General features: G+C 45.7%; 1 long non-coding RNA gene across 2 annotated transcripts in view; it reads right to left on the bottom strand.

Moving 5' to 3' along the window:
* Positions 1 to 12054, bottom strand: part of LOC143841735 (uncharacterized) — a 128232-nt gene that overhangs the window by 6756 nt on the left and 109422 nt on the right. The window contains exon 4 of one of the 2 annotated variants that reach the window (XR_013232768.1): positions 10480 to 10695. The exons of the other annotated variant lie outside the window; for it this stretch is intronic. This is a non-coding gene — a long non-coding RNA (uncharacterized LOC143841735). Of the gene's footprint in view, positions 1 to 10479; positions 10696 to 12054 lie in introns of those variants that run through there. 2 annotated transcript variants of the gene reach the window in all.

Here is a 12054-nt window from a genome sequence, read left to right as displayed (position 1 = left end):
AGCGCACAAGAGAAGAAAAGGCGTAAAAGGAAACTTCTGCTGAAAGATTCAAACACTTGGCCTGATGTCTGAGTTCCGTTACTGGGAGGCCAAGCTCTGTCTGCAGCCTTTGGAATGAGTTCTCCTTTATTATCCATCATTGAACCTTTTAAATCGTCCTTTAAAAAAACATTTCTAAAACATTCCTGTTTATGCATGTGCTCTGATTCTGTGCTGTTGTTCTTCTGAACAATTATGGATTCTAAACCATTCTGACTGTAACTGTGGAAGGGGGAACTTCCTCCATTGTGCTGCAAAGTCACCTGACCACCACTCTGGCACGTGCTGCTGGCACGGCCTTATGGGAATTGTAGTTCATAGAACCATAAAATAATAGAGTTGGAAGGGACCTCATGGGTCATCTAGTCCAACCCCCTGTACTATGCAGGACACACACATCCCAATCGGTCATCTACTGTAACCTGCCACCCCTTTGCCTTCACAGAATCAGCCTCTCTGTCAGATGGCTATCTAGCCACTGTTTAAAAATTTCCAAAAATGGAGAACCCACCACATCCCGAAGAAGCCTGTTCCACTGAGAAACCACTCTGTCAGGAACTTCTTCTGGATGTTTAGATGGAATATTTTTTTGAATTAATTTCATCCCATAAGTTCTGGTCTGTCCCTCTCAGGCAAGAGAGAACAATTCTGCTCCATCCTCTATATGGCAGCCTTTTAAAAACTTGAAGATGGTTATCAAATCCCCTCTCAGTCGTCTCCTCTCCAGGCTAAACAGACCGAGCTCCCCCAACCTTTCTTCATACGTCTTGGCCTCCAAATCCCTCACCATCTTTGTTGCCCTCCTCTGGACACGTTCCAGTTTGTCAACATCCCTCTTCAACTGGGGTGCCCAAAATTGAACACAGTACTCCAAGTGAGTATTGTGTTCGCGGACATGGAGACTTTTCCATGGGCACACACAGACTTCTGAATGCCAAAATTACCACTTTTCCCTCTCTGGGGTACACTGTTCTTTGTAGAGAGTGGGCAGGATGGACCACAGCAGACTGCATGCTCTCATGCAAACTTAAAGCCCCCAACATCCCATCCCTTCCCCCATGAAGGTTTTCTTAAATCACTGGCAAGCCTAAAACAGGAGCCTCTGCCCATAGCCTGAAGCAGCTCTGCTTCCTCATTCACCTGCAACCCGGAACTGGCATTTCAGTCCCCTCCGCTTCGCCAGTCTGCTAAACTTTCAAACAAGCCTCCCCCCCCCATTCATTGATCAGAGGTAGAGCTTTGTAGTCTCAGGAGTGTTCGTGGAACACTGTGGAAGAAATGCCATGCATACCACAGGGTAATTTCTACTAATTTACACAGCAATAAAGCTGCCTCGGTTGCCAGGGCAAATGGTGACCGCTGACAAAGGAAGAGTATCAGTGGTATGTGCTCGAGCCCCCATTGGTAGATGAGGGTCTGTGAGCAGAAAAGGGGAGGCTACCAAAAACAAGCTAACATTTCTGCATTAAAAAAAGACCGTTCTCAGTGCTGTCACACAAGAAAAATCGCCGTAAAACTAATTTCAGAAGCCTTGCTGAAAAAATGCTGCCGGAACTGTGGGCAGCATTTGCAATGCAAAAATGAGAATAACGCGATGGGTTTTGCGCTGTGGAAACAGTGCCATGTTAAAAATTTAAAAAATAAGAAGCCGTTTTTGGCAGGCTTTTTGCGAGTTTTCCGTGATGCATAATGCACCTAGGAGAGACCAGGCTCGACTGACAGGCAGCGACAGAAATTGCATTCAGCATATGCAAAGAACTAGCTGGGTCTGGCTCACTAAGTCAGTTAAATGCTTTTGTTCGGCTTCTTTAATAGCATTGTGGCAAATACTATTGTCTGTCGAATGCACTGACACAACGTTCCCATCTGAAACTTAATTTTCAGGAGTGGTGTGGTTCAGTTGGAGAGCATCTGCTTGGCATACGAAAGGTCCCAGGTCTGGCCCCAGAGCCTGTAGTTAAAGGATCAGAAAGTCAGTGAGATGAAATACCTCTGCCTGAGACCCTGGAAACCCACCTTCAGCCAGAACAGGCAATACTGACTTTGATGAGCCAGTGCTCTCTCTCATTAGGAGGCAGCATATTGTGCTCATCTGCCCAGTAGTCAACTGGAATACTATTATCAAGCAATGTGCCCTTCCCCCAATGGATGACTTCTCATGGCTTTCAGAAAGGTAAAACAAAACGTGCCCAGTCGAAAGACCTCCACAAAGACTCGGCTGAAAGAATCAAAAATACTTAAATCTCCTAGAACTTGGCACAGTAGGGTAACGTTGGGGTGGAGAGGGGAGTCAAGAGTTGTCTCCCTGCTCAGCTTTTGTAAACTACATGAAATAAATGTTTTACATGTGAGCAGATGGATTCATGCGTGGTTCCTATGGCTCTATGCCTTTTCCAGGGTTCTGCCAGGGGATATTTCTTCTCTCTTCCCCATCCCCACAAGTGAGCTTGGTGTAGTGGGTAGGAGGTAGGACTTCTAATCTGGCGAGCCAGGTTTGATTCTGCGCTCCCCCACATGCAGCCAGCTGGGTGACCTTCGGCTTGCCATGGTGCTGAGGAAGCTGTTCTGACCGAGCAGTAATATCAGGGCTCTCTCAGCCTCACCTACCTCACAGGGTGTCTGTTGTGGGGAGAGGAAAGGGAAGAACTACTTCTTCTTCTTCTTCTTCTTCTTCTTCTTCTTCTTCTTCTTCTTCTTCTTCTTCTTCTTCTTCTTCTTCTTCTTCTTCTTCTTCTTCTTCTTCTTCTTCTTCTTCTTCCCCTCTCTGACCTTGGCATTGCTGGAAAGGGCGGCCTTACAAAAATATTTGCATATTCCCAATGTGAGTCGTTTAAACTGGGTTAGATTTCTTGGTGCTGGCAGCACGTCTTCTTGCTGTGAGTGTGTGTGTGTTTTTTTTTAAAGACATCCCTAAATGCATAACTTGCTGAATAATGTTTAGACTGAGCACCATCAGCTTTAATAGAAGTCATGCCCTCTAATACAGTGGAGTGCTGGGGAGATGATAAAGGAGGTCACAGTCAACCATTTTCCAGTAAATGGGCTCTGGTTGACGTGAGTGACGTGATTCCCAGATTGGCTGGAAGAAGCCATGCTAATTAAGTTGCCATCAGATGACCTTGGAGTAACCAGACAGAATAGAACTGTGTCCATTCAAAAAGACAAAGAGAGCTGTATGGAAGGGTAACAGTGTGTGTCCCTTGCTTGCGTGAGACGCATCAGCTCCATAGGAGTCCTTTCCCCACAGAAGTTTGTGCAGAGCAGTCTGAGCCATACTTTGTTCAGAATTCAAAGTCAGAGCACATATTTTCCATTCAGAGGGTTCCAGGCATGGTCTCAGACACATAGTATTCAGGGGAGTTCCCCTTGGCTCGTCTCCATACACACGGACACAGCCCGGCATGGGCTCCAATGGCTTCCGTGTTAAGGAAGGGAATGCTGGAAAAAGTACCCACAGGGCATCTAGGTCAGGGATGCGGGCTAGGGATGGGAGGGGACTGGGCTGAAAGCAACATCATGTGTCTGCTGGGATTTGCCCCGCCGATGTGCAAGTGCTGGTCCAGTGTGTCCATCCTGTGCATAAACAACCTAGATGGACCACCAGTCCGAGCAATCAAAGCTCATCTTATGTAACGTGTTCTTAATGCATGTTGGTTGGGGATTCTCCCCAATCCATTCTCCCCAACCCTACTGCATGTTCAGTCTCCAGTAAGAGGGACCGGGCCATCTTGGTACCTTGGGAGTTATACAGGTTAGGGGTTTTTATGGTATTTTATGGAATTTATATTTTTATGTAACCCACTTTGAGAGCCTCTTGTGGCGCAGAGTGGTAAGGCAGCAGGCATGCAGTCTGAAGCTTTGCCCATGAGGCTGGGAGTTCGATCCAAGCAGCCGGCTCAAGGTTGACTCAGCCTTCCAGCCTTCCGAGGTTGGTAAAATGAGTACCCAGCTTGCTGGGGGGTAAACGGTAATGACTGGGGAAGGCACTGGCAAACCACCCCGTATTGAGTCTGCCATGAAAACACTAGAGGGCGTCACCCCAAGGGTCAGACATGACTCAGTGCTTGCACAGGGGATACCTTTACCTTTACCTTTTAACCCACTTTGAGTGTAGGAAGGTGGGCTATAAATTTAAATAACAATAACAATAACATCAACAACAATAACAATAACAACAACAACAACAACAACAACAACAATAAATGCCTTGTTGTCTGACCAGTGGCTCTGTCATTATTACTCAACCTAATGTTGTCCAAGATTGGACTGACTTGCTCCTCAAGGGCCCATCTGTTTGCCTGACCATCAGTTTGCCACAAGATTACCTGGTACAACACTGAGAATCTGGTATCCTGAATGCCTCTGGGCACTGAAAGGAATTGATCATGAATTCAATGGCGATGTGCTTTCGGGTAACACTGTTTTAGCGACAATCAGTATATCTTTACTGTCTATCTTTTTAAGCAGTTCTATTTCACAGCGCTGCCGCCGTACGAGCACTCCACAGGAACAATTGTCCCCATTATAATGATGAATGGCTGGCAAGTTAAGATGTTCTTTACCGACACAAGATCTTTATAAGTCAGCGTGACGAATGAATCAACATGATGAGAGATCCTGAAAATGCTCTTGTTATTTCTGGCTGTTTCACGTTATTTCAGATAATCATCTGCAGGTCTAGATCTTAATAGAAATGTTATGGAAATACATCTAAACCTGTTTAGTCACAGAGAGCTTTTGTCTTAAAATGACACACTTTAGATGACCACAGAAAGCTTTCAAAGCATTTTAATTCTTCAAGGGAAATCTCCTTCCCCAATCTACAAATCCAATGTTTTTCTACTAATGGTCCACTCTACCAGACTTCTTTTCCACTCTACATGGTGAAAGTCAACTCCAGTATTTTGGGGTTCTCAACATAATTTTCTAATTCTGTGCATAGCATCTTCTACGTGCACACTTTGTCCAGATCGGAGAGCCAGTTTTGAGGGTTTTCTTTAAGCTTGTAACTGTGCCGTGTGAAATATGTATTTAGCTATAAGCATGAGGGTTGGATCCTGTACATCTGAACTGCTAGCAGAAGGCTAGCATGCATTCATGAAAGGAGACTTCTCCTGACACAGGAGGCTCTTCCTTGCATTCAGGGAAAGTTCCTTCCATTGGAGGAAAAAAACTTCTGCTGGCAGAATGGAGATATAGGATCTGACCCTTATATTTAATAAAGAACATTTCAGTGTCAGTTTGGGAGGCAGCAATTTATCACTTTTACAAATTAGGGTCTTTTAACATTGGGTATATCATACTGTGGGATCTGCAGGCAGAATGGGAGACACCCTTGAGTTATTGGAAGCTTGCTAAGTTCTGCAGGACCAGTAAGATGGAGCTCTTCCACCAGGCTTGTGGTTGAGGAAAGCCAGAAAACACCTAAATTCCAGGCCTCCTTCCTGTCCCTCGTTCCTCCCTTTCCCCTCCAACTCCTCCCTCTATTCAACATCTTTGCTGGTTGAAATCACTATCAATCTCATTAATTATGGTTGGTGCTGACAGTGGTTTTATCTATTATTTTAAAGTTCATGCATCTGATTCTATTTTCATGTCAATTTTTTATTTTCGAGAGCCAATTTGGTGTAGTGGTTAGGAGTGCAGACTTCTAATCTGGCATGCCGGGTTCGAATCTGCACTCCCCCACATGCAGCCAGCTGGGTGACTTTGGGCTCGCCACGGCATTGATAAAGCTGTTCCGACCGAGCAGTGATATCAGCGCTCTCTCAGCCTTACCCACCTCACAGGGTGTCTGTTGTGGGGAGAGGAAAGGTAAGGCGACTGTAAGCCGCTTTGAGCCTCCTTCGGGTAGGGAAAAGCGGCACATAAGAACCAACTCTTCTTCTTCTTCTTCTTCTTCTTCTCCTTCTCCTTCTCCTTCTTCTTCTCCTTCTCCTTCTCCTTCTCCTTCTCCTCCTCCTTCTCCTTCTCCTTCTTCTTCTTCTATTGGTTTCATTACAATTTATCTAAATGGTTGTTCACCGCCCTGAGACAGCAATGTCTGATAGGGGCGGTATGTATATCGCTTAATAAATATAAAATAAATACGATCCTGAAAGGACATGGGAACGGCTCAAGGAAGCCAAACACAACTGATTCCAGACAGACTGCTGAGCCCCATCTCATGCAAGCTTTACGTGAAAACAGCGACTGACTATTACCTGAAAGCAGTGGAAATGATGGAGCAACAAAACTGCTGAAAAAATTATGGAAGCCAGGAGCACTGGAAGGAATCATTCTCTTATCCTGCACATACCGCTGGTGAGAAGCGTGGTTAAGACACACTAGTGCACTCTCATTTTTCACTTTCACGCCATAACAATCTTGAGAGCCAGTTTGGTGTAGTGGCTAGGAGTGCGGACTTCTAATCTGGCATGCTGGGTTCGATTCTGCTCTCCTCCACATGCAGCCAGCTGGGTGACCTTGGGCTTGCCACAGCACTGATAAAACTGTTCTGACCGAGCAGTGATATCAGCGCTCTCTCAGCCTCACCCACCCCACAGGGTGTCTGTTGTGGGGAGAGGAAGGGAAGGCGACTGTAAGCTGCTTTGAGCCTCCTTTGGGTAGAGAAAAGCTGCATATAAGAACCAATTCTTCTTCTTCTTCTTCTTGATTTTAGGAGAAGGAAAAAGAGGTACGTGTAGTATATTATTGCCTGAAGAGAGATAATTTCTTATCATTACAGGTATCATACAGAGAGAACAGCGTCAGCATTATTGTAAAGCTAAAGAGGCGGGGGGGGGGAATAGATTTGTGTGTTTTTAATGATCTGGAAAGGATCTCGTATTCTGTTCTAGAAATGATATTTAAATCCTACAGGGCAACAAATTGTAGGAGTATGAAGGCTTCGGAGACACAAGATTACACTTAACTTGGCAGCAGTGAGATTTCACGTTAATTTTCTATGTATGATGATGATGATAGGCAATCTATGGAATCAGAACAGTGCCAGAAAACCCTAATTAGATATGCCTGCAATATTTTAAAGAAATGTCAACAGCTACTGTTTAATTCGTCCCCTCACAGCAACATTGCAAAACACATTCTTCCTCAACAACAACCACCACCACCCCCAGGCAAACTAAAATTCCACTGACATAGAGGGACTTTCAGCATTTAACAGAAGTCTAAATACAAAAATACAGTAGCAGATTTCATCTTCTGGCTTGCAGTGCTGTACAAAATATAATTATATATCAGCGGTAAGAGGAGACTCGATCTCATTCAAAGGCATCAATCTGATCATGTTAATAAGCAGCTACTGTCAATGAAGCTGTGTCCAAGAGTTAGAATTTTTGAAATATCCCTTTTCTTTTTGGCTCCCACGAAGAATCCTGTGTTCTTGCCAGCTGTTCTGGGATTACTGGAAAAGACGAAAGAGGCCGCTCCATCTAGAAAGAAAAGTTCTTTCTAGGAGAAAGGGAGAGAGCAGTTTGGCTGGAATTTAAGGCCAAACTGCATATGGGTGACCCTAGCCAAGCCAGGGGTTAGTCAGTAAAAGGGGAGGCCAATAGTGGGGGCAAACAGGCTCTGTTGCAGCTGTTTCAGTTTGGGAAAATGGAGCATGATGCAGGCTGAAGCCCCTCCTCCGTATGCATTGAAGTTCTGAGCAGAGTAAAATGTTGTTCTGTGAGGGCTCCCCCTATACGTCTTGTGTCTAAGTTGCCAGCTCTGGGTTGGGAAATACTTGGGAGACTTTGAGGAGGGGGTGGGAATCGAGTGTGGGTGGGATTTCGGGTACAGAATCCAAAGCAGCCATTTTCTCCAGGAAACTGACCTCTGCTGCTTGGAGATGAGGTGTAACTCCAGGGGATCCCCAGGTGAGGATCCCTAGGTTGTGTCACACATACCGTGTTGTTCAGCCCAGAAGATGAAATCCTAGGAGCTCTTACCTAGAAGTGAGCATCAATGAAGATCGGAACACTAAAATGGCTGAGTATGCAGTTATGGTCAGACTAACGTCATACTTGGGAAACAGATCTATCTTGAAGTTTGAGGAAAGAGAGAGAGTCTGAGAACAGCAGTTAAATTTATAGTGAAAGACATATTAAAAAGAAAAGGAGTTGGTTTTTAGATCCAGATTTTCAGTACCCAGCTTGGTGTAGTATCAAGCTTTTCGGGAGTCGTATTGGTGTGTTGGTTAGGAATGCTGACTTCTACTCTGGTGAGCCAGGTTTGATTCCCTGCTCCACCACATGCAGCCAGCTGGGTGACCTTGGGCTCATCCCAGCCCTGATAAAGCTGTTCTGACCAAGCAGTAATATCAGCTTTGCTGGCTGCACCAGCAAAAATTCATAGAATCATAGAATCAGAGTTGGAAGGGGCCACACAGGCCATCGAGTCCAACCCCCTGCTCAATGCAGGATCAGCCCTAAGCATCCTAAAGCATCCAAGAAAAGTGTGTCTCCAACCTTTGCTTGAAGACTGCCAGTGAGGGGGAGCTCACCACCTCCTTAGGCAGCCTATTCCACTGCTGAACTACTCTGACTGTGAAATTTCCCCCCCCCCCTGATATCTAGCCTATATTGTTGTACTTGTAGTTTAAACCCATTACTGCACGTCCTTTCCTCTGCAGCCCGTTTGCACAAATTAAACCTCCATTGTAGGGACAAGGCATGTATTTCCCAAGTTGTTGGCAATCCTAAATATCCTTCCTGATGTTTCGTCGTGTCTCTTGGATTTCTTTGTTTCCCATTTGTTGCTATCAAGTTTCTTCGATTCCCACACAAGCCCAGCTTTTCCACTTGGCAGAGAAACTGAAATTTAACTGCCCCAAAATGGTTGTCCTGTTTGCTTATCGGAAGGTATCAAAGGGGAACCACAAAGGAGCAGATCGGATCTGTTTTTATTCTCAGTTTACACTAGAGTGATTGTAGAGGTCATTGATTTCAAGCCAGACCTGTAAATGCCCAGTTAAGGAGAATTTATTAGTTTCTTCAGATAAAATGGAGGAGTTGGCCTCAAAAGTTAAGAGGTCATTTTAAATGTTTGTGTTCTCAGTATGTGAAGAGCCTCTGTGAAGTTTTTACAAAATAGGACATTGCTTGTACTTTATTTTGCTGATGTGTCCTTCAAGTATAAAAGTAAAAGACAACTTTTGGGCCGCTCTTAGGACTGACTTCGTCAGTAAGTTCAAGGTCAAATGGAATGCCCTGTGGGAAATCCAGCATGAGGAATTCCCAGCTTTGGGGGGAGGGGGTTGTTGTTCAAGGCAATAGGAGAGCAGTTAAGATCTGGGCTCCCCAAGATCTACGGCACTCCCTATAACCACCCTCCCCCAGCTGTTATGCATATCCTGGGAGTGGGGGTGGGAGGGGATTTTAGATCGTCACCTCTGTTGTATTGATTTTTAGCATATGTGCCTTCTCCAGTCATTACCGTTTACCCCCCAGCAAGCTGGGTACTCATTTTACCGACCTTGGAAGGACGGAAGGCTGAGTCGAACTTGAGCCGGCTGCTGGGATTGAACTCCCAGCCTCATGGGCAGAGCTTTCAGACTACATGACTGCTGTGTTACCACTCTGCACCACAAGAGGCTCTCTTAGAGCCTCTCATGGCGCAGAGTGGTAAGGCAGCAGAAATGTGGACTATGTAGTTTTATATTCCACTTAGGACCCTTCCCGCCTCAAATCCCACGTACTCCCAGCTCTACCCACAAAGTACCCAGGTATTTCCCAACCCAGAGATGGCAACTCTAAGAACAGGCAACTGTTTAATATTTGTTCTAATGTTATAATTTAATATGTATTCAATGTTATATATAATGTTATATATTATATAACATTGTTACTATCTTTAACCACTCCTGCGAAGCGGATTAAATAATACAGTAAGGGCCCTGACGGTGGGCCCTGTCCGGGATGAGGAAGGGTGCCCATTGGCCCCTTCCCCTGGACTGACAAGCGGAGGGCCCAATCGGGAGGCGCTCAGGAGCCACGCTGTACACAGCTGCTGATTGGCTGTTTGGCCCAGCAAACACCAACCAGGAGGCGCAAAGTGCCTCCCAACCCGCCCCATACCTAACGAGGGCAAACCTTCCCCGCACGGCGGCCATTGCTCTGCTGGCTGCCAAGAGGGAAGGTAGGCCTGCGGCTCCCTGTGCCTTCCCCCGACTGGGGGAGCACAAAGGATTCTACGGGCCCGGGGATGGTGCTGGGCGGCTCGCAGAGCCTTTCGCCATCGGGGGGGGCACCCAAAAATGTTTCTGCTGCCCTGGCCAGCCACCAAGCGCCGTCCCCAGGGATGGCAGCTAGCGCCTATTTTATTCTAACATAAAATGGGCTTTAAATCTGGTAATGTTATAATTTAATATGTATTCAGATGTATATTTTATACTAATTTTATGTTTTATTCAATTGTAAACCACCCCGAGTCTCATGAGATACGGTGAATATAATAACATTAATAATATTAATAATAACATTAATAATAATAATATCCAGTAGGCCTGTAAGTGAAGGTAAATTCAAAAAGAGGGAGGAGGCTTTGCCTTACCTAAGAGATGTGCCTAGAGACTCTGAAGACTTTAAACAGCTCACAAAATGAGCAGAGATGGAGGTTTTTGGCTTGTCTGACATCACTTGTAAATGCAGTCCTAGCCGTTGGGGAAAGATCCTTTGAAAACAAAATAAAATCCAGAGGTTGTGTTGGCTGGACTCCAAAGAAGACAGAAAGCTTTGAGAGTTTTTTTGTGGTTGTTCATTTACTTAGTAGCCTCTTTACACCAAATGTTCCTTGTTTTTCTTGCCCATCGCTGAGCTGTGTTGGTGCTTTGCATATGACAGGAAGGATGCCAAGCAGAAGAAGGAAATGGATGAGCCTGTTCTGAGGCCCCACTGATCAGAACGGCTCCAGGGATGTTCCAGACTGTAATCCACTTCATACTGTCATTTATCATTGTCTGTCACAACTACGACATTGTTTGTAGAGATTATCTGCATAGCTACCTACAAAGACCTAAATAGAAGAACGATGGGCACAGCCAGCAAACAGCCTGAAGCATCATTACGGTGTCCAACACTGTGTACATCCATTACAGTGAGAATTCGATGGTTTAAATGGCATGTCACCCAAGCCAATGAGCTGTGAACATACACCGTTTCCCAGCGCTGTGACAAGCTGGGCTTCATTCACAAGGGTCAAGTGATGCTATTTTAAACTGGGTACTCAGAATCCGTGATAGGTCCCTGCGGGGCAGGCAGGTCAAGTTTTTAATAGGAACCTGTCAAACAATGGAGGCAGATTCCCACATAAGGCAGCAAGGAACAAACGTCTCCTAGAAGAAACACACATTTTTGTTTGGATTTAGGTTTAAAGCAGAATGTAAGAAGAGCCCTGCTGGATCAGACCAGTGGTCCATCCAGTCCAGAATCCCATCCTTCTAGAGATGCCAGGCTGAGCCAGGGAGCCCTGGCTACTAGTGGAAGATTTGCAGGCATGGACAAAGTGCGGGGAGGAATTGCTGATATGCAAACAAAATTGACAATCTAGGCCAGCCTTTCTCAACTTTTTTACTGAAAAAACATTCTTCAGGCTTCAAGAAACCTCAGAAGTAGTGCAATTGTGCAGAATATGGTTGGGAAGGGGAGCTGGGCAGGGACAAGGGCAGGCCAGTGTAGAGTGAATTATAGCAGTTGAGTCTGGAGGTGACCACCTTGTGGATCACTGTGGCTAGGTGCTCTGGGGGCAGATAGGGTGCTGGTAGCTTTGCTTGGTGGAGATGCAAGAATGCCAACTGAACTACTCTTGTGACTTGAGCTTCCATGGATAAGGAGGCATTAAAGAGCCAGCTTGGCTGTCTGTACCAGTGTGTCAGCTGTATGCTGTCCTGCCTGGAAAGGTGTGATTCCTGATCTGGTCCTTTCCTCCCTAGCCACAGGACATCTGTCTTCAAAGTGGCTCTCCTTGAGCCACTCCACCGTGACCTCCAAGCACCGGCCCAAAGACCTTGCAGGGGCATCCCATCTACTCTCC

This window comes from Paroedura picta, chromosome 7 (assembly GCF_049243985.1).
Source record: "Paroedura picta isolate Pp20150507F chromosome 7, Ppicta_v3.0, whole genome shotgun sequence".
Classification (NCBI taxonomy): Eukaryota; Metazoa; Chordata; class Lepidosauria; order Squamata; family Gekkonidae; genus Paroedura; species Paroedura picta.
Note: the sequence above shows the minus strand (reverse complement) of the source record. Positions and strands in the feature narration are given on the sequence as shown.